General features: G+C 36.8%; 1 protein-coding gene across 2 annotated transcripts in view; it reads right to left on the bottom strand.

Annotated features, from left to right (window-relative positions):
* LOC141391986 (uncharacterized) overlaps positions 1 to 24,374 on the bottom strand; it is a 281,204-nt gene that overhangs the window by 138,093 nt on the left and 118,737 nt on the right. The window lies entirely within an intron of this gene.

Raw genomic sequence — 24,374 nt, 5'->3', positions numbered from 1 at the left:
GAACGTGTTAAAAAGCTGCTTGTGGGCCAGGAGTTAACTTTTTTGGGTCCACTTATTGCGGATATCATTTGTATGTCGGCAGCAAACGCTTACCACTTATTTGTTGGTTGCACTATTAATGATTATCATCTCTCATCTCCAAACGTAGGATGATGGATTATTTGTTGGTTTATTGCGAGTTGTTGATGATGCTGATAGCGATTATCGCCAACTTGAAATTGAAAAAACGAAGTGATTTTTTTAATTGAATAAAAACGAAATGAAACAAACAAAAAAGTTGATGGTTTGATGATACGTCTCAAGAAAGCTGATATCAAAAGTGATGTCTGATATTAAATTATATTAGTAACTTGTCGTCAAGCCGGTCGTGGTACAATTTGAAACATTAAAACGATTCCTTTGATGAGTGTTGCATTAAAATGAGATTTAATGACACCAGCAGCACTCTTTTCTTTATTTGATGACGAAAAATATTCAATTTACGTGTTAGCGTTTATTATTTTGAAATTATTTTTCCATTTAAGGTGAAATTCATTCAAGCTATTAATAAATAAACAAACATGTACTTAAAATAAAAAAAAATACTAGAAACGTATTTAGAGTACTGGATTATATAAACCACGTTTAAGGCGCCAATCTATAAAATATTTCACATTTAAAATACCACTCACGAATTGTTGAGCTCACTAGTATTCAATTTCATAAAGACATTAAATTAAAAACGTATTATATAATGGTTTCTAGCAATAAATAAATGATAAGAAAGTTATAAAAATTTAATAGTTTTGAACGTTTTTTACCAATTGAAAATACATATTGTTAATATTTTCCAACAAATGGTGAATTGAAATCAGGTATTTAAAAACATTGCAACACGTGAATCTGTATACACTTTTGCCATGAGTCGGAAGATATTGTCAAGTCTTTTATTCAATCTGCAGTAGATTAGTAACGAACTGGTTCAATTAAATGATTCGTTAGAAGGAGCATATCATTTAAGTCAGTCTATAAAGTTAATTTTAGTTCACTGAACTAAAATCAACAAACTTGAGATTACCAATCTAGTTCAGCATTTCGGAATACTAAGTAGTTTAAATAAAGATTCCCCAGTATTGACTGTAATGATTTCTAAAGTACGAATTGAGTACAATAAATAGTAAGCATATTAAAACCAACAATTTGATCGAAATAATTTAGGGAGTGGATGTGCGTGTTCCTATATATTATATTCTTTGAAAACAAAAAAAAAATAATTTTATGGAAAAAGGAAAAAAGCTTCTAAATCCCTAAAATCGACTTATTAAGAAATATTTCCGAACTTTTGTAAAAATAATAATGCTCCTCTACACAGATAATAAACGAAATTAGGTAACTGAGGGCCTGGAAGGAGGTTTTTAACAACTTCTAAGAAGAAAATATCGAAGAACCAGTTCCAAACGACGGTATTGAATTTATATTAACTAACCAGCGGGAGTTCAGAAAAGAAAAGTTCAGCTTAAGAACATTAAGGCCGCAGAAACTGATGCCCATTCAGCTAAACAGTTCAAGACAGGTAGCGAAATACGGATAAGGTGTATGCATCAACTCATAAGCGTAATCTGTTTTGAGGAGCGCATAACCAACGACTGAAACCTCAATCTTCTATGTCCCATAGAAAGGGGAGAGGAAGGTATGCGCAAGCTACAAAGCCATAAAACTCCAACCTCCGGGGATATCGATAGATAGGGTTTTACCTACGAAAAACATAATATTGCTGCAAACAGGGCCACTAGGAAAACCTTCTGTAAAAATGTCCAAAGGATCCGCGGACCACACATAAATGTTGAAAATTTGTGTGGGTGGTATCACAATGATTGGACAGATATGTCCCAAATTGTTTAGAGAACCAAAGTTGGGACCAAATCGGTTGCTACGTCTATGAGAAATAGCGCGTACAATTTTAGCGAATATTTTCGAACTTTTGTGGGGGAGGTACCGGAAAGAGTGGACCTGTAAGCACCACCTTCGAATTTCATCTTATATTCGAAGAAATATTACAATATCCAATGTGTGGACGAACGCAGTTCATCCGTTCGAGAGTTCATCGTGCGCACCAGCCAGACAGACAGACGGACGGACATTGCTAAATCGACTCCGAATTGCCTGAAGGCTTTGCCGACAGAGATATACCCTCAGCCTGTGTGAATTGAAATACTTTTTTTCCAAAAAAAAATATGTATTTAGGGGGGTTTTCAAAATTTTGGGCGTACCGACCGACCGTATAGATAAGGCTTTTTTATAACACTAGCTAGCGAAAAACATAATATAGCTATATTTGGTAATATATTCGGTTCGAGCCCTCCAGCCACTACATATGGTACCATTCGGTCAGTTTTTTCAAGAAGTATGAACCTGCCCCTGAAAAAACTTTTACTGGCGTAATTGAGGCATCGAATGCAAGTTGCTTCAACAAAAATCAAAGTGATTCGAGATCAGGTCTTAAAGCGAATTTATCCAAAATTTTGTGTGGGAAGTACCCGAAGGAGTGGACAAATATAGTCCATATTCGAACCTGATCTATATCTGGTAGATATTTTAGGATGTGTAAAGTATGGACCAAATCGGTCACTCCCATCAAGAGTTATCGTGTGTACAATTTTTCCGAAAATTTGTAACTTTTGTGGGGGAGGTACCTGAAGGAGTGGACCGATATGGCTTATCTTCAAACTTAAACTATGTTTGGACAAAATATTCCTAAGGCAAGCTTTGGACCGAATCGGCAGATCCGTTCGAGAGTTATATTGCGCTCCAACCACTACACACGGTGTCATAGGGCTTTTTTGTACATTTTAGGTTATTTTCTCAGGAAGTATTAGCTTGCCCCTGATGAAGCTTATACGGTTATATGGGTGGCAGTGAATGCAAGTTGCTACAACAAAAATCAAAGCGATTCCTGAACATGTCCTAAACTGAACATTTCCGAAATTTTATGTGGGAGGTACCCGAAGGAATGGACCGATTGAGTCCATATTGGAACCTCATCTAAATTTGGTAGAAATTTCACGATGTGCAATGTATGGAAAAATAGGTTGATTCGTTCAAGAGTTATCGTACGCACAAATTTTCCGAACATTTCCGAACTTTTGTGGGGGAGGTACCGGAAGGAGATGACCGATATAACCCGTCTTCGAACTAAAACTAATTTTGGACAAAATATTACGAAAGCCAAATTTTGGACCAAATCGGTTCATCCGTTCGAGAGTTATCGTGCGCACCAGCCAGCAAAATTTTGAGGTTTTGTTAGGGTTGTACCCGAAGGTGTTGCCCGATACAGACCTTCTTGGAACTTCATGTACGTTTGGAAGAAATTTTACGATGTTTAAAATATGAATCGGATATTCAATTCGTAAGTTATCAGTCATGTTAGCTGGTGCCGGCAGTGTATTTAAATGCTTTTGTGTCATTATCTAAGGAAATATGGATTTGCCCCGAAAAAATTCTACGTTGTATTAGGGTGGGAAGTACACGGGGGAGTGGACCGATATAATCCATATTCGAACCTGATCTATGCCTGGAATATATATTACAATGTGCATAGTTTGAACCAAATCGGGTTCTCCCTTCGTGTGTTACCGTGCGCACAATTTTAAGGGAAGGAGGGGACCGATATGGAAACTTTTGCAGAGATTCAGTCCGTTACAATATCGGCAAACGTTGTGAACTAAGGGGAGTTCTCTTTAAGAGTACTAGAATAAACAACACCAATTAGTCGAAGTAACTGTTTCAAATCCGACCTAGTTTATATGCTAATGTCCGCCCACATGTGATAATCAATTTAGCCTCCCTCAATAAGCGAATGTGCCCTTGAACAATAATATAAGTTTTTGCAAAATTTGAAGAGTAGTTCACCTCTGTTCCACAAGGCTGCTGTAGAACAAACAATAAACATTAGTTCAAAATATTTTTGTAAATATCACAACATTTGTTAACATGCATAAATATTTTTCTAATTTGATTAAATCTAAAACAATAGACTAATAATAACATTGAACATAAATAACACTGCTCAACAAAATTGAAAAAGTTGAATGTTTCAGACAAAGTTGCAGTTGTTTCTAGATGAAATCGGCGAGTTATTTTCAAATCCGGTCCCGGTTTTTCTCCATCAGCTCTTGTTTTTTAGATATAGCTCAAAATCGGTTCTTACGAGTTTAACCCAGACTTTCGTTATTTTCGGATACAAAGAAACATTTTTTGTGGGTTTTTCGACATTAATATATTAAGGAGATGTTGCACGCTCAATACAAATCGTTTTTGAAATAGTTATAGTGAGTATTTTGAGTACTTTAAGCTGTAATTACGTCATCGGGGGAAGCCATAGGATCTTCAGATGGCAATGCGGATATGCTTGGGGTGTCTACTATATAGTCCAGTATTCAAATATATAATATAAAGTTCATAGCGCCCATGATTCGGCCATAACCTCAAAATCATCATGAAGACTGCCATTGAAAAGTATATGGCTTATGTGGTAATGATAGCACTGGTAAATGATTTCCCTTTAGCAGTCTTCATGGCGATTTTAAGGTTACGGCCGAATCATGGGCGCTATGAACTTTATATTATACATTTAAATACTGGATTATAAAGTGGACACCCGAAGCATATCCGGAGTACCATATGAAGATCCTATGACTTCCCCCGATGACGTAATTACAGCTTAAAGTAATCAAAATATGCAATTTTTACAAGGTCCGTCGTATATTTTATATATTATTTTGATATATACTTACCATAACTATTTCAAAAACGATTTGTATCGAGCGTACAACATCTCCTTAATATATTAATGTCGAAAAACCCACAAAAAATATTTGTTTGTATCCGAAAATAATGAAAGTCTGGGTTAAACTCGTAAAAACGGATTTTGAGCTATATCTCAAAAACAAGAGCTGATAGAGAAAAACCGGGACCGGATTTGAAAATAACTCGCCGATTTCATCTAGGAACAACTGCAACTTCGTTTGAAACAAAAGTCCTGTTGACCAGTGTAATTCATGGTAAACCTCGTTCGGTCGTCAACATGAATTCTTTGCAATTCAATATTTAAAATAAAATTAGATAACAAGTCAATTTACAACAACATTTCAACATGTCAGGCAGACAATAAACAATGGCAGATTTTGTGCAGCGGATTAACCACTCAACATCTAAGCGATTGAATGGAGTCATTTATTATGGCATTATGGCTGGCACTCCAATTGAATACCGGAGTCAATCAAGAATTGTCAAACGGTTCAAATTCTGATGACTTGTGGCATGTCGGGGCACTTGACAAAATGTCAGACGTTTGATTTAATGGCCGCTAAACAATTCTAGTGCGTTTCGTGTGTTTTTTCTCTCTCCATAACTTTGCAATGCAAAACGCATTGAAAACAATTGGCAAAATTAGCTAAAAAACAAAAAAATCACAAATTCAAAGTTTCAAGTTAAGCACTTCACTCCCATAACTCCCATAGACCATCGTTCCAATGAATGCAGAAATAATAATTGTAGCAAAAATGCTAAAGAAAAACAATTACCCAGTACAACAATCGCAAAGCAATTGCTGCATATAATTGGAGTGCAAATAGACTTGATTAGCTGAGGAGACGTATTGATAGACAGGCCAAGTCATAGATTGAAGAGTGAAAACAATAACAATTGTATTGTTAATCTTGTTGCTCTTTGAGCATCATTTCTGTTGTAAATATCAATAAAATGGCAAAAGTTGCAAATGCATTTGGTCTTCCGCAAGTAAAGATACTGGCACAGCAATAGATGTTCTCTTTGGCATCTTTGCTAGATCTTTTTTTAAATAGGGCAAGTGCTCAAGAGGTTGTCTTAAGCGAAATCTCTTTGTAAAAATCATTTGTATGCCCAGAAGCAATCAAATGATTGGCATATTTAATGAACATTTCTGATTAGCCATTAAACGATTTAATTAAAAGCATTTGCTTTTAATAAATCCCAATCCAATAATGAATTGAATGCAGATTACACTGTGCAACAAAATGGAGGTGAAAGTCTGGGGCATGAAAATTCCTCTTGGGAAAGAAAGGCCTTTGTGAGTATATTAAGAACCCCAAAGGACAGATCTGTCGTGAGTCGAACTTCCGCGTTATGGCCTGATGAAGTTTTTGCTAGAGACCCTGTAAGCCATCAGGAATTAGCGTTATATCTTTGTTCGTTTTGTGCATGTACCCTGTTTCTGTATATTTGTTACAGAACATACAAAAACACAAAACACACTTTTTTCTCAGCAAACAGGGGTAAATGTAAAAAATGACTATGAAAACGTGACAAAATCGAAAGTCAATTGGTGGCAAAGCTGGACATATGGCTAGGTTTTAAAACATATTCTTCTATATAAGTGCCGGAAAGTGAACAATAGAAATCTATGATAAATAAATTTATGAACATACTTCAAGGCGGAATATTTAAGTAATGATAAATGTCGACTACAAATTTTGCTGTAACCTGTATTCGAAGTTCTTAAACGTCGATCCTTTTTAGAAAGCTGTTTTATTGATTACATACTCGCATGCATATCAGTTCGGCACAATTTTATCAATGAACTGTGAGGTTGCAAACGAAAGATTGTCGATTATTATAAGTCTCTAAAATACAACACCTAGTACATTGTGCACAGCAAATTTTTCTTATTGTTCAAAATTGTATTCAAGAACTCCAACTTCCATGCTCTTGAACACTTTTCATCCATTATTGTACATTATTAGGGTTACAATTAGTATAGAGACATATTGAATGTAATGAATAAAGCTCGGGAATCAATAATTCTGTTTTTCAAAATTTGTGAGAAACAGTTTTAAGGAAATTTATGAATTATGCTGGTTATACCCTCAGCCTTTAGGCTATGAAGGGTATATACACTTTCATACGGGCAAAATGTGCCTCATCGAAATAATGGTTTTAGACCCCAAGTATGTTTGGACGAAATGTGTTTCAGATAATTTGGAGTCGATTGAGCAATGTCCGTCCGTCTGTCTGTCTGTCTGGCTGGCTGGAGCGCACGATAACTCTCGAAGGGATGAACCGATTCGGTTCAAATTTTGGCTTTCGTAATATTTTGTCCAAACTTAGTTTAAGTTCGAAGATGAGCTATATCGGTCCACTCCTTCAGGTACCTCCCCCACAAAAGTTCGAAAATGTTCGGAAAATTTGTACGCACGATAACTCTTGAAGGGTGTAACCGATTTGGTCCATACTTTGTCCATCGTGGAGCGTGTACCAGACTTAAATCAGGTTTTAATATGGACTCAATCGGTCCACTCCGTCGGGTACCTCCCACACAAAATTTTGGAAAAGTTCAGTTTAGGAACATCTCTCGAATAGCTTTGGTTTTTGCTTTAGCAACTTGTATTCACTGCCCTCCATACGACGGTATAAGTTTCATCAGGGGCAAGTCCATACTTCCTGAGAAAATAGCCTGAACGTTGCAAAAAACCCCTATGACACCGTGTGAGGAGGTTGGATGGCAAAATAACTCTCGAACAGGTCTGCCGATTCGGTCCAAAGTTTGGCCTTAGTAATATTTTGTCCAAACATAGTTTAAGTTCGAAGATAAGCCATATCGGTCCACTCCTTCAGGTACCTCCCCCACAAAAGTTCAAAAATGTTCGGAAAAATTGTGCGTACGATAACTCTTGAAGAGAGTGGCCGAATTGGTCCATACTTTACACATCCTAATATATCTACCAGATATAGATCAGGTTCAAATATGGACTATATTTGTCCACTCCATCCGGTACCTCCCACTCAAAATTTCGGATACATGTTCACTTTAAGACCTGCTTTCGAATCACTTTGATTTTTGTTGAAGCAACTTGCATTGCTGCCTCAATTGCGATGGTAAAAGTTGTTTCAGGGGCAAGTTCATACTTCTTGAGCAAACATGCCTGAAGTTCTAAAAAGCCCCTATGGTACCATATGTACTGGCTGGAGATCCATTCTTTTTAGTATCTCCTCCGCAAAACTTTTGATATTAAATCCTAATCAACATTTTTGTCAGTTCAAACGGCCAAAATTTTTAAAACTCCCTAAATACATGCGTTTTTTGGAAAAAAATTGTTTCAATATACACAGGCTGAGGGTATATCTCTGTCGGCAAAGCCGACTGATACTTTTTTACTTGTTGTTATTGATAATCTTCATGCTACTGCTTGTTTCTCAGCCATATTAATTAAATCTCAATGATTTTTCAAATGCCTTAATATTTTATAGGCTATCGAAATTTTCTTATTGAATTTAATGTGATTTTATTGATACCATATCATAGCATAATGCTTCTGTTGTATGCTGAGGGGATGGGGGCTAAACTATTGATTGGTTTCCCAAGACAACAGCTTACAGGCCCACAACAACAACACATCTGATTATCAAATAAATTTCCAAATTGAATCTTCTCATAAATTATGAATGCGAAGAATTCCCCAAATAAACAAAACACAAACTGTTGTGTTTTAAACACCGTTGACATTTATGATCCCAACAACAGCAGCTTTAGAAGACAAATAGAGCGTTAATGGGCGGTTTTTTAAATTGTACAGCATTTGGGTAGTGAATAAAGTCAAATCGGGAATTTTGTATTAAAATGAATAAATTTTTCAAGCTAGATGCTTTTCAAAGTAAATATCCTTCGAGATATTGTTAAAAATATATTGGGGCTTCACAAATAAGTTATCGTTTTTTTATTTCATCCTAGAAGCAAGTGTACGAAAATTTCAAAATTTTTAATGGATTGTATTCCACGCCATCTATTGGCATCATTCATTTGCGATTTGGCAAACAAAAATAAATTCATAAGTATATTTTAGGCAGAATAGTGAAATAATAACACATGACATAATGTGGGTTTTAAGCAAGCAGACTGAAACTCGATAAAGAGCAAAAATTATAGGCCTTTTTGTGGCTAGAACAATTCAGCTATTTTGGGTATTTCGTTGATTTAAATCGATCGTCCATATTCATTCAATAGCCCCTGGCTGTTGGGAAAATCCCATAACATTTCGTCATAACGGCACACATACCCAATATTGAGATAATGCACACAAACAACATCCTCAATCCGCAGTGTCATAGGTTATCGTTATCACTACTGCTGCTGCAACAATGAACACAAACAAATAGACACCCAATTATGGAAATAATTTAAATTTGTTTAAATTTTGTATATTGGTCTATACAAACACACACACATAATGACTGCCCGCCGGGAGGGTGTAAACAGCAATAGTCAAATGGGAACGGCAGAGCAGATATGCTACTCATCGGAAACCAGGGGAAAAACAAAAGGTCATTCAGCCGCATGTATGACCGACCGCAAACAGCATGCCACTGAATAGCATGTGCCATTCATTTCGAATTCAGTGGTCATGCAGTGACGTATAATAAAAACATTGTGAACGAATAATGTGATTGACCAAACCTTGCCTTTGAGTCATGATGATTTAAAATCAAAAGAATGGTAAGAATGATTTGCTAACGATTGAATGACCATCAATATTTTCTAGGAGGATATGGGGGTTCTGTAACATCTTGAGCTTTAACAAAATAGAACTCATTAACAGCTTTAGAATACACACAACTGACACAGATTTTCTGCTTGATTCATTTGGGAATGCCGCCGCTGCCCTTATCTCTGTGCTGTGATTTTTATTGTTGCCATTACAACCCGCATCACCATGGCATGGCATAAATCATTGTAGCCAAAGTTCCACAAACAGGTTTCTTTGTTTGTGCTTAATTTGCTCGCTTCACGTCGCTGTTGTAAACTTGATAATGCATTTTTAATAATCCCAAAGAAAAATAAGAAGACAAACCTTGATCTTAACCGAGTTTTTTTGATTTGCAACCAGTTTTTTTTTTAATTTTTTTCTTTTTGATTAAATGTAAGCCGATACTAACTTATCTTTTTGGCTGAACTATATTTGGCTAATACATCAGAGGTGGGAGGGAGTCTTTTAGTAAACTGGGTCAGTGTGGCAGTTTTCAGTTGACCGGCGGAAGTTGTAAGCTAATAAAAAACACTTAAAACAAATCTTCGATATGAAAATAAAAACAAAATGTTTCGTTTTACGGCTTCTATTTGGAAATTTACAATCATGTAAAGGGGTTTCTCGAGAATAGTATTACTAAGCTGAGGTCATGTTTGATTGTTATTACTAAAGAGTAGGATGCAAAATAGTTTATGCCTTATAAGTCTACAATTTAAATTTGATTGTGAATTATGTTGGACATTACTTACTTACTTACTTACTTAGCTGGCCCATTACAGAACATTTGTTCTATAGGCCGAACTAAGAAGAGATCTCCATTCCTCTCTATTTGTTGCTTTGCTCTCTGGAATACCGCGCCTTGTCATCTCATCATCCACTTGTTTGCGCCATCTATTCCTTGGCCTGCCAATTCTGCGTGCACCGCCATGTGGCATGTATTCATACGCCTTTTTAGTGGGTTCATCATCGCTCATTCTTTTGATATGGCCTAGCCAACGCAATCGCTGCATCTCGATACGTTTAACAATATTGATGTCGTTGTATAGCAGATACAGCTCGTGGTTCATGCGACGTCGATATTCACCGTCAACGCAGATTGGTCCGTAGATCTTTCGAAGAATTTTTCTCTCAAACACACCAAGCACTGCCATGTCTGCTTGCGCAAGTACCCAGGCTTCGGAGCCATACATCAGCACGGGTAGTATCAGTGTTTTGTAGAGCGTTATTTTTGTTTGACGAGATGTGGCTTTGTTTTTAAACTGCTTACTTAATCCAAAGTAGCATCTGTTGGCCAATACAATTCTTCTTTTTATTTCACAACTGATGTCGTTTGTTGTGTTGACGGAGGTGCCGAGGTAGACGAAGTCTTTTACTACCTCAATATTATAGGAATCAACTTCCACAGTCGGTCCGAGCTCAATGGACGCATTGCGCGTCGACATTATCAACTTGGTCTTCTCACCGTTTACCGCCAGACCCACTTTAGCAGATTCTCCTTCGACTTTTATAAAGGTATCAGTTACTTCTTTTACTGATCGACCCATGATGTCTATATCATCAGCATAAGCAAGTAACATGTGACTATTGGTGTAGATTGTGCCACTTCTTTTGACGTTTGCCTCTCGTATAACCTTTTCTAGCAGGATGTTGAAGAGGTCACACGAAAGGCTGTCTCCTTGTCTGAAACCTCTTTTGGTACCAAACTCTTCGGAGAGGTTCTTTCCTATTTTAACTGAGGACCTCGTGTCAGTTAAAGTCATTTTACAAAGCCGGATGAGCTTTGCGGGAATACCAAATTCAGACATGGCTTGGAATACCTTTGAGCGCAGCGGACTGTCGAAGGCTGCTTTATAATCGACAAAAAGGTGGTAGGTGTCGATCTGCATCTCTTGGGTCTTCTCCAGGATTTGCCGCAGGGTAAATATCTGGTCACTGGTGGACTTGCCAGGTCTAAAGCCGCATTGGTATGGTCCAATAATCTCGTTGACCATTGGCTTTAGTCGTTCGCACAATATCCCTGACACGATCTTGTAGGCAATAGGGAGTAGACTTATGCCCCTATAGTTAGAGCATACAGTCTTATCTCCCTTCTTGTGGACGGGGCACAGGATACTCAGGTTCCAATCGTCGGGTACTCGTTCTTCCTGCCAGATGGTGCTAACTAGCTGATGAATACACCTTATCAGCGTGTCGCCTCCGGTTTTGAATAGCTCGGCTGGTAAGCCATCGGCCCCTGCTGCCTTATTATTCTTCAGCCGATTTATTGCTGTCTTTACCTCATCTTGGCTGGGCGGTATACATTCAATACCATCTTCTGGGATTGGGACTGTGGTATCTTCGTCGTCTTCGCTGCTATTGGATACCAACCGATTTGAAAAATGTTCTTTCCATATCCTGAGTACACTATCTGTATCAGTTACCAAATTACCTTGCTGGTCTCTACAGGAGGATGTGCCTGTACCAAAGCCGTCAGTTTGATGCTTGACTCTTTGGTAGAATTTTCGGACTTCATTCTGGCTCCTGTACATCTCGATTTTTTCACACTCCCGCTTTTCCATCTCTCTCTTTTTCCTGCGGAAAAGACGTTTCTCCTCTCTCCTTTTCTCCCTGTATCTCTCTCGTGCGCTACGCGTTGCTACGGATTGTAAAGTAGCCTTATATGCCGCATTTTTCTCTTCGGTGGCAGCACGACACTCCTCATCATACCATGGATTCCTTGGTGGAGGTCTCTGGTATCCAAGTATGGATTTTGCGGCTGTTTGCATGGAGTGGGCAATGCTTTGCCATTGCGCTGATATGTTATCGGGATGAGGAGGGCTTTGATTAAGCAATTGGGCTAGTTGAGTGGAATATGCTGTGGCTATCTGTTGTGATTGCAGCTTACCGATGTCTAACTTTCGTGTTGTGTCTGTTCGTACTTTGTTTGCTACGTTTAAGCGGGTGCGTACCTTTGCTGCAACAAGGTAGTGGTCCGAATCAATGTTTGCGCCTCGGAACGATCGTACATCCAACACGCTCGATGAATGTCTTCCATCTATCACAACATGATCAATTTGGTTTCTTGTTTTCTGATCTGGAGACAGCCAGGTGCCCTTATGAATATCGAGATGATTAAATCTGGTACTGCTAACTACCATGTTTTTTGCAGCTGCAAAGTCTATCAGTCTCATACCATTGTCAGATGTTTCACTGTGGAGACTGGATTTCCCGACTGTTGGGCCAAAGATATTCTCCTTTCCAATTTTGGCATTAAAATCGCCTAGAATGATTTTAATGTCATGGGCAGGGCAACGGTCATATGTTTCTTCTAAGCGCTCGTAAAATATATCTTTGGTCTGTTCATCCTTTTCTTCAGTGGGAGCATGAGCGCAAATAAAGCTGATGTTGAAGAATTTAGCTTTTATTCGAATTGCAGCAAGTCTTTCATTCACTGGAGTGAAGCTGGATACAAGATGTTGGACATTAACACTTCACTAAATACTTTAAAAACTATTAGAAGTCCGCTTAATTTGATGTCGGTACAATACATTATTGTTCGTTTTAACGAGGGCTATGATACCATGCAAGTAAAAAAGTATCAGGTAGCGGCTTAAATCTAGTTTAGTAAAAATCTCTCCGATTTTTTCGAAATTTTTTCCATAGGTAGATATTTTTACGCTGATTACGGGAATGTAAAATTTTCTTGGGGGACGGACCCGGTTACCCGGTTATTCGACCCGAAAGTCCGGGTACCCGGTACCCGATAGACCCGGTTCTACTGAACCGATTCTTATCGTTGGAAAGCTTATGAAAATACCTATCCAACAAGTGGTCATATGATGGGGTTATCTCCAGGGGTTCAGAAGTTATAATCAAAATACCTCTTTCTGGACCCGGGTTTTTCCATAAAATCCTCAAAAAGTCGAAAAAGGGCCCATTATGGGTGCTCAATTAATTCACGTAGTTTTATAGCTCATACTTCAACCTTTCCAAAATGGTGCCATTTGTTATAATACCTTCACTGGGTCCAGAGATATTGACCTTAGAATGAGAGAAAAATTTAAAATTTAGAAGAAAATGTTGTTCCCATTCCCTAGATTTGAACCTGTCCATAGGAGAAAGTCTTAAATCCCCGGCCGAAGGCCGGCTTCTTAGAGAAAATTTATACTTTAAAAGAAAATGTTGTTCCCATTCCCTAGATTTGAACCTGTCCATAGGAGAAAGTCTTAAATCCCCGGCCGAAGGCCGGCTACTTAGAAAAAAATTTACTTAAAAAAAGTGATGAATTTAGAAAAACTTTGGACCCAGTGAAGGTATTATAACAAATGGCACCATTTTGGAAAGGTTGAAGTATGAGCTATAAAATTACGTAATTGAGCACCCATAATGGACCCTTTTTCGACTTTTTGAGGGTTTTATGGAAAAACCCGGGTCCAAGAAGAGGTATTTTGGTTATAACTTCTGAACCCCTGGAGATAACCCCATCATATGACCACTTGTTGGATAGGTAGTTTCATAAGCTTTCATTTCATTCATGATACCCATTTTGTAAGAATCGGTTCAGTAGAACCTGGTCTATCGGGTACCGGGTACCCGGACTTTCGGGTCGAATAACCGGGTAACCGGGTCCGTCCCCCAAGAAAATTTTATATTCCCGTAATCAGCGTAAAAATACCTACCTCTGGAAAAAATTTCAAAAAAATCGGAGAGTTTTTACTAAACTAGATTTGTTCCCAGGTAGCTTTGCCGACCCTCATTGAAACATGCATCTAGTGACAGTATCGAATCGTATACCGGCAACGCAACCAAAATCCTTTTCTAAAGGTGTTGCGGAGGAAATGGATGGACATTTTTGCACATTTTGGAAGTGCGTCTTATTTTGAGAATAATTTTTTCGATAGATATCGCGCACACCAGTCATTTCAGTTGGTCACCGTATAACTTAAAGCTTTTGGACCACGATGTCGGGAACGATGGACTTGCCCACGAAAAATATAATATCGCTATAAACAGGACCACAAGTAGTAGCTTAGATACAAATTTCGAAAGCATCTTCGAACAGAACCTAAACTGCATTTAAAAAAGTGCTGAACGTTTGTGGGGGAGGTACCCTAAGGAGAAGACCGACTTGGAGCATTTTCGAAGTTAATCGTGCGTACCATTTTAATGAATTTTTTGGATCTTTTGAATGGGAGGTACCGAAAGGAGTGGACCGATATGGCCCTTCTTCGAACTAAAGACATGTTTGAAAAACTATTAAGAAGACCAAATTTTGGACTGAATCGGCTGATCCATTCGAGAGCTATTATGCCCTACAGCCACTACATATGGTACAGTAGGGTTTTTTTTACAGCTTTCGGGACATTTTCTCAGGAAGTATGGTGACGGGAGGTACCCAAAGGAGTGGACCGATACAGTACATGTAAGAACCTCATCTTTGTCTGCTAGAAGTTTTACGATGTGCAAAGTATGGACCAACTCGTTTACTTCTTTCGAGAGTTATCGTGCGTACAATTTTAGCGAAAAGTTTTGAACTTTTGTGGAGTAGATACTCGATGGAGTGGACCAATATGAACCATCTTCGAACTTAAACTAACTTTGGACAAAATATTACGAAGGTCAAATTTTGCACCCAATCGCTTGATCCTTTGTAAAGTTATCGTGAGCTCCAGCTAGCCAGATCGAGAGACGGAGGGACATGTCCAAATTGTCTGAAACCGAGGAAATAAATTAAAGATTTCGTCCAAAAACACTTGGGGTGTATAATAGAACTGGCAAAAAAATCGAAGGCACTAACGATAATATCGATTCTTTTTAAATTTAATATCGATAGATAGTTTTGTCCATCGATATTAAGAAAACATTGTTCCACAACATCCCATACGGGACAAGGGAGACTTCTCTCATATTAATAAGTGCACCCCGATTTATATTTAGGTCAATGATATGGGACGTACTGTTTATCGCCGAGTCCGAACGGCGTGTCTTAAGACACCACTTGTGGAGAAGTTTTTCAAGGCTGAAATATTCAGGAAATGTCGCCAACATTAATGAGGCGTATTTTGCCACCGTTGAAAATTGTTGATGTTACCTGCCGGGCGTGCATACCATTGCACCACGGTGGCACCCAATGTATCGATATTATCGCATTAAAAGTCACTAACCTAAAATCTATTAAAAATACATATTAGATATTAGGCGGCTTTTCGGTTTTGTGAATGTGAGAAATAAGTCAGTAGTCACACGTACAAATTTTTTGGTAAAATAAATTGTATTTTTATGTATTTTTATTATATAAAAGCAATTGCTTTTTTCTCCTTTCTATTTCTGTGAAGTACTTGCGAAGAATGACAACAAAAGCATATGGCGAAAAACAAAAATCCTTTGCAATTCCATTTGAAAAAAATTAAAAAAAATTTTTGCGAGCACATCTACAATTTTTGGCATAGAGGTTAAGAAAAAAATTCTAGTTTTAAATCTGTTCGCGTTCACAAAATTGGACGATGCGCGCAAAAGTTATGGCGGTTTTTATTCTCATATAAAGAAAAAATATTTAAAAATATCTTATTTGTTGTTATGAGAAAATTTATGCAAAAATCGTTAACAGCATTCCATATCTATTCGTAGATGTTTAAATAATTATTAAATCTATTATTATTTTCGCGGAAAATCAACAAATAGTACAAAAAAGTTAAGAAAATCCAAATTATCCTGTCCCAGAGTCAGTACAAACACTTAAAAATAAATTAAAAAATATATGCGGAATCTAGACAATGCGTATAAAAATATGATACCAAATTTATAGAGATTGGGTACATAAATTGCATATTATAGCAACAACAAAAGAGAAAAACTTATTGTTGAAAAATATTGTTGCAAATATATTTTTTGGTTTGATTCGAAAAATTAAAAAAAATATTTGGGAGTTCTCCAACTATTTCGCTAAAATTCCATACAATAATTAATGTGTACTACTAAAACTTCATCAAGAAATATGGTTTACCATCGTGAAAGCTTATTTGCTTACTGTGATAACTTATAAGGATAGGAAATTAAGAGTAATATTGAAATTACAATCATTCAAAAAATGTGTAAATTAAAAAGCCTATTATTCGCGAATAAGTTAAAATCAGTTGATGCGCATCCGTTTTTGGATACAGCGAATCAATCTCTTTCAATAGCTAGGCATATTTCGATGTTTCACTCAGCGGTCAAAGTGTGCCGCCAGTTGCATCACACAATGCAAAAAACATTAAAGTGGGTAAAAATCGCGCAATTTGCATACGATTTTGATGCGCATCCGGTTTCAGTAGCACCCATCAAAAATATGTTTATCTACACATATTTCAATCAGATTCTTCAAGAACCGCGGATGTGCCTCCACTTTCTATTTTTGGCAAAAATCCTATATTACTCGCGAATCTCTGTAATTTATGACACACGTTTTCGCAAATATTGTAATCGCGTATAAAGGATTCCATTTACGTAAACAAATTTAAAAAAAATCGGGGTTTGGTACGCGGATTTGTCAAAATAAATTTTTGCTGATTTTCCTATTTTTAGGGTATCTATATCCGAGGTTTTAGTGGATGGATTCGATCGCGGATGGGCTCATTTGATCCGTCTCGTAAAAAAACTAAATTCACGCGGGGTACAAAGGAAATTGAATGACAATTGTAAATTTTAAACGCTAAAAATAGGTTTTTAGAAAAAATCACACATCAAATATTGGACTTTAGACTCCAATTACTAGGATGCTGTAAGGAGCACACTCATGAGATAAGCCATAAACGACGTAAAATCACGAGTTTTATAATCCTATTATGAGTTTGGAATATTATCTTGTTGCGCGTCCGGATTATTAAAAAAATTCAAAAAACACCGAAATTCCGGCTTCAAAATGTCAGCATCAATTTTAGGTGGATGTAGTGGATATATCGAAAAATGATACACCAGTATCATATTGCCCATGAAGTATTCTTTGAGTCTTTCTTTGGGCATATGTCTATAAAATGTAAGATTAAGCCAGAAATCGGAATGGAGCATAAAAAAATTTGTTGGCTTCAACCCATTTTTACCTATTTTTCTACATTGATGCCAACACAACTTCCACGTAAATTAATTTTAATGGTCGATATTATGGGATCCCTCCTAAAACACATCATTTTAAAGAATGTTTATCATACTATATAGAATATGCTAACATTTCGCGAATTCTGAATGGGTGAAACTCTGATTCATCGATTGTAAAACATTTTTGTTTATCGCCATATACATTTCCGCCATTTTTATTTCCAAAATCCTGGTGATGACAATTAGCGGTAATATCGATAGCTATCGATGCTTTGAAATGAAATATCGAAAATATCTAATGTTGGAAATATCAATGGTTTGCCACATGTAGTTTAAAACCATTATTATTGCACGAAGATTAACTCACTGTGCACCAGAAACCGGAAACCGTGGTACGTGTCCTGCACACATATGTTTCAATCAGAGTATCTTCGCTACGAATCAGACTGTACTCTTCGGAGACCATCTACATAAGCTCGCTATTATAACATGACAGTAAGCAGAATAACACGACAGTGCTCAACATAACACGACAGTGTTACTTATCTTTAATTGATGTCCTCGAATCTTGAATCAGTTTTTACACATTGATATAAAAAGTTATCTTTTATATCCGGAGATCATCCACAACAGTGATCAGCATTACATGACAGTGTTAATTTTAATTGACGTCGTCGCACTATCTTGTCTCGTATCAGGTTATACTCATAAATATGAAAAAGTCCTTCTTGTATCTCCGGATATATCCACATCATTGACAGTTCTGCAACATAACACGACGGTTCATGTTGACTTACCATCAGCTAATATGTCCTGAAAGGACCTCCGACTATACGACCCCAGCATCTAGAATTTCTTTCGGCCTGCCACCGACAGACTGTCACCTGCTACTTAACTTAGGTCGATTCATACCCAAGCAGTCCAGCAAGCCATAATTAGGTTTGAACCCATCATGTCATACAGCACCATCTTCCATAAGCACTAGAATCATACTAACCCAACTGGCTAGCCAATAATCCCCAACAGGTACGAAGCCACGATAGTTCAGGATCTTAATAGCATATGCCCCATATCCCATAGATTTGAGCCCAATGGATTTACGGAGGAATCCCAAACTAATACCTATCTGTAATCCCTTCAATCCCATAAACATCACCTATCAATCCATACTCACTTTTTTTGAATGCCATCCACGAACACAGTTCATAATTATTGCCAGCACGCAATGACACAGAACTTCGCGGATGCGTTTAAAAAAGTTTAAACAAAATTTGCAATTTGCCAGGATAAAAAAAGTGTAGCAGATGGTGGCAGTATGTGGAAGTTTGATGATCGGTTTTGAGCACATCTGGCTAATTCATGTTGTGAGAGGTGATACAGTCAATATATATATTTTTTGAGTGTTTGGGCCAGTTTCTCAGGAGGTACGGACTTGCTTAGACGAGTCCTTAACCTACACCATTTCTAAGCTCTGTGTGGGAGCTACCCGAAAGAGCGGTCCGATGCAGACAATATTCGAAATAATCCGAATCTGTAAGAAGTAATAAGGAATACAACGTTTGGACCAAATCGGTTTCTCCTTTTCGAATCATACGTACTACCCAGTTTAGTTGGTGCCGCCAGGCTTTTTTTGGAGCTTTGGGTCATTATCTCAGGAAGTGTGGACTTGGCCCTGATATTACTATATCCAAAATTTGAACCAAATCGGTTGATCCGTTCTAGAGTTGTGAGAGACGAACATGAATCCACACTAAATTTTCTGAAACGGATTTCGTGTACATATACATGGGTGCAAAGCCATAATTTCGATGAGGAACAATTTTGGTTGTATCAAAGTGTATATATCCTAAAGGCAGAGAATATAATAATAATTCTTAACTTGTACTAAAATCAAAACTTATGTCATTAAAATAAGTAATTTGATATTAGGAACTTAACTGAAAACAACAAGAAAATGTGATAATTTTCAAATATTAAAATAGATTTAATCCCATGTTTATAATCGCCAAGAAAACAATTCATTTTAAATTTAATCCCATCTTCAGGGTTAAAATCTTTCATTTCCCAGTGTTTCAAATTACTAAATTTCCATTTTAATCCCATGGCCGTTCCTAATGTTGTATTTGTAATGTTTTCGTTTTCCTTTCCTAGTCAAAATGATTTGCCTGTTTTTTTCTATTTACAATATTAATTATATCACCTGCTTAATCCCCTTCAGCGGCGGTTTGACGTTTCAATAGCAACAACAACACAAATATCAAACCCCATTATTTACCTGTCAATAACTTTTCTCTATTGCTTCGTGAACAGGGCGTTATCCATCCATCTGCAGATTATCGTTTATATGATTGGATGTGTTGATATCAAACGCCAACAGACCACTACTCACTCATTCAAATGGCTGAGAGAGAAAAGAAAAGAGCATCAGCAGAAGCAGCAGCAACCGAAATGATTGAAGAGCAAATGTTATTTTTCAATTTTATTGATGTATTTTCATTGTTAATAAAGCCAAACATTTACTATTGCCCATTGACCGACCGATCGACCGACCGACCGACCGTTACGGCCAACAAGCAGGAAAGTTGCCAATCAGTCAACATTTATTTCAGTGATGACGCCGCCGATGCTGAAGATGACGGTGTGATGTTCAAATTATATTATTGGGAACATAAACAAAGTGATTGATGAAACCAACATTGGATATTATGTCAAAATAACAATAACTTCTTCATCAATGATCGAACGAATCAAAATGAACGAATGAATCAATGATCATTTCCATGGAGAGTTTCCCACAGCGATGGGTATTTGAAGGAAGGCCAAAAACTAAAAGTATCGAATTACAAATTAGTCTTGAAAACACAAAACGACAACAATGACTTGTTGAAAATTTAAATATTAATTGAGAATGAGAATAGCAATAAATAAATTAAGGGAATGCAGCTTCTTCTATTCCCAACCAACATGGCGCACTTTCGCTTTTATTTGGGTACACAAAAGAAGAATTAATTAAAACAAATAAAGCAACAATAGCAATATATACAAAAAAGGGTGGCAAGAAGAGCTGTGAAACAATTTAGAGAAATTCTTTTTTGTCATTTTAATAAAAAATACACATTTTGGAATTTTCCAATGAGAAATATGTGTGTCACAGACCAATGAAATGGAAAGTGAATAGGATTTTTTATTTTAATAGTTAAGATGGGCATGGAAACAGTTTTTGGAGCACTTGAATGTGTAGATGTTTTTGTCTTTTTCAATTATGGGCTAAAACATAACAACATTATGATTGCGCCCAAAACAGAAGATTGGCTGAACGGTTTTATCTTTGAACAGTTCTTGTAAAGGACCAAGGTAAAAAAGCTCCAGTTTGACCCCAGTGGAAGAAAGATATACTGAACTATCTATGCGAAGCATGTGTACTTGCGTAACCAGATAAGGCAGTACTTGTTATGTTTAAAAGAAAAAAGATGTACGGGCCAGTCTGCGTGGACGGTAAATATCTATACAAGTTTTCAAACTCAGCCTTTGTCTAGCACCACATCTAAATATGCCTGATGAGCTGACATTGAACCTGGGTCCTCTCCAACAAACAGACAATGTTGTCGCTATAAGCCACTGCCAATCTATCAAACTTCTGAACTGGAAGGCATTACAATTCATTGAGAAAAAAATCTTTGATTGTATATGTGTGTGTATTGAAGAAGGATACTAGGAAGACCAGAGACACTAGGCTGACTTGATAGTAAAAAAGGCTTCAAAAATACTTCACAACTGCAAATTTGCAATAAGTTTAGTATATATACAAGTTTTTATACTCAGCCTTTGTCTAGCACCACATCTAAATATGCCTGATGAGCTGACTTAAGCCACCAGCGAAACGATCGTAGCATATTGGTTGAATGTGTGTGTACATCGCTAGATATCACTTTTTCAATACTAAACTCCTTAGGTCATGGTAAACTCAATGAATTCAATTAAAAGGTAAATATCGACGTCGCACAATGGTTTGATTTTCCTGGCCAAAATCCCAATTTTTTGTAGTCACCCAATGTTAATTTCTATATATTGAATCTAAGGAAGCCAAAAAATGAGATCAAAATGTGTGTAGAAAATGCAATTTTCGCTTTTTTTCTGAGAAAGAAATAACTATTTCTCGGATACTCTGACAGATATTGTGTTCATTATTATTTTTTTGTCTTTTTTGTTACGTAGGTAGAAACGTTTTAACGAAACGTTTTAACAAATAACGGTATCATTTACACAAAGTGAGCTATTTCAAAAGTTACATAATTTTTTACCAGGAAAAAACGATTCTAAAACACCGCATGACGGTCCTCGCAGTTTGGGAAGGCCAAGGCTCCGATGGAGTAAGCAAGTGCAGCAAGTGAAGCATCTATTCTTAATTCGGCGTATAGGATAAATGCTCTGTAGATGGCGACCTTTTTTTACAACAACTTTTTGGGGGATCAAGCCTGGATTTGTATGCCCTCAGCCGGCTAACAACGGTGGTCACTTTGATACGATAAAAATTTGTCTCATCGAAAAGGTTCGGGACCAAATATGTTTGGACGATGTCTGTTTCAGATTCGATTTAGTCCAGTTTCGGTCCACTACTTCGTGGAATTTTCGCTAAAATAATGCTCACAATAAATCTGGAAGGTAGTAACCGATTGGTTCCAAACTGTCCATATCTCAATATTTCCTGCAGACATATATGATTTTTGATTATGGACTATATCGGTCCACTCCTTCAGGTACCTCCCATACGAAATTTCAAAATTTTTCCCAATAGTCAGTTCTAGGACATATTTCGGATAGTTTTGAAATTGTTCGGAGTATGTTGTTCTAGCGGCCCGCATCCCATAATTTATTCCAAAAGTACATCAAGTTCCAAGAAGGTCTTATATAACTAACTAATCAAAAATTCAAAATTTTCTTAATAGGTCTAAAAGCTTATCACGGTGCGGCTGAACTGACTTTAGTTCTGAAATTACAATGTTAATAGATGAGAAAGATAAAAAATTAATAATTTCCGATCATCAAACTTAACTCTAAACGAGAAAAATTAATAAAAAGATAAAAAATTTAATAAAAACAAAAGTGCAGTCTAAGATCTGTTCAAGAACTTTAAGGTCTGTTCGAGGATTGCTTTGAAATTTTCAACGAAGGTTGTACAGTTGAACCTCGATTATCCGTGAATCGATTATCCGGGAACCTCCATTATCCGTGATAGAAAACAAATGTTGGACTTCTTTCCATTTCTTCTATTTTTCGTTAAAAACTTCATTGCCCGGGAGTAAAAACACACTTTCCAATTAATCTGATTAAGCAAACAGAAGTCAAACAAACGAAAACTGGAAATTCTCCCGTATTACACAATTTGTGTATTTATGGTATCACAAAAACCTGGGACAAAGTCCATTCAGATGAATCTGGTGATGATGATATTATGTATCCTTCGAAAATTTGGTGGATAACCGTAACGAATTTAATAAAATTGCAGATTTTCATATTATTGTACAATATTATGCCATTTTTACTTAAAAAATATGTTGAAAAACTGCGTAAAAGCATTGCCTCCATTATCCGGGAAAATCGATTATCCATAATGCCTCCGGTCCCGACCATCACGGATAATCGAGGTCCGACTGTATTTCTAATTATAAACCAATCCATGCTGAGTTTATTAGCTGGTGGACAAAGTCTACTAAATCCTTTTTATATTGTTTCAACCCAGATAAACGCCACAAAAAATGGTTGCAAAAATTGACTTAAAACTTTAGTTTTTTCCAATATTTTTGTGGGGTTTTTTGCATTTTGTTATAGTATTGTCTGTTAGCTTACAAAGCTTCATTTGATCTATGCATTTCCACGCAATTGTATTAAAACCCAAGCTATTAAAAAAATCGGAGTATTTTCTCAATCAAAAACCAAGGGATTGGCATAGAAGGGCACACCTATATTACCCTCCAAAATTTTTGGCACTTTTAAAAGAAGGCCCGATTGCAGGAAAGCTATAAGTTTTAGAGAAAAAAGTTATTTCTTAAAAAAATGCTTAAAAAGTTTCAAAATCGCATTTTTGTTCCAACTAGTCCCATCAACTGATCCAAGCAGTATTTTTTTCAGTCAGTCCTCCTAATAGGTCAAAAGGCTTTAAACCTACATAAGTCTTCAGTTTCCCCTAACTGCAATGTCCCCCAAGACACGCTGACAGATAATTGTCTAGCCAAGATTAGAATTAACCGCCGACAAATGATTTCAATTGTTTAATTATTGGTTCAATGATTTTTGTGCGTAATTAGACCCCTATAATATATGTTTGAAAAATGATTATTTTTGACATTCACACAAACAGTCAACAATTACATCATTTCAATTAAAACACACACACAACAGACAGACGGATAGAAATTTCTTTGAATGCTGGCATCTGTTCTGTTGTTGTTCTGTTCTTGTGTTATCATCATTTAAAACAATGTAAAGTTCATAAAGTTCAAATTCAAAATTTCTTTATTTTTTATTCTTCGTTCATTGTGGATGTGAATGTCTGACTGTCCCACCAAGCAGACGTTTAATGTAAAAGAAAAACGGTTAAAAGTTATTGGTGTCAAATTCCAAAGGGTGGCACGCTGGTGGCAAACCTTTTTCATGTATGTCATGCAATGACTGCAAAATAAGTATTAAAATGGTGACGCATGTTTGTACATGTACATAAGACGTTGTCAGGAAAATTGTCATGTCAAGTAATTAATAAATTAGCCAGTATTTTTAACTTCGAGGAGC

This window comes from Musca autumnalis, unplaced genomic scaffold (genome assembly GCF_047663935.1).
Source record: "Musca autumnalis isolate F117 unplaced genomic scaffold, ASM4766393v1 scaffold_2, whole genome shotgun sequence".
NCBI classification, from domain to species: Eukaryota; Metazoa; Arthropoda; class Insecta; order Diptera; family Muscidae; genus Musca; species Musca autumnalis.
This window is presented reverse-complemented; position numbering and strand designations above follow the sequence as displayed.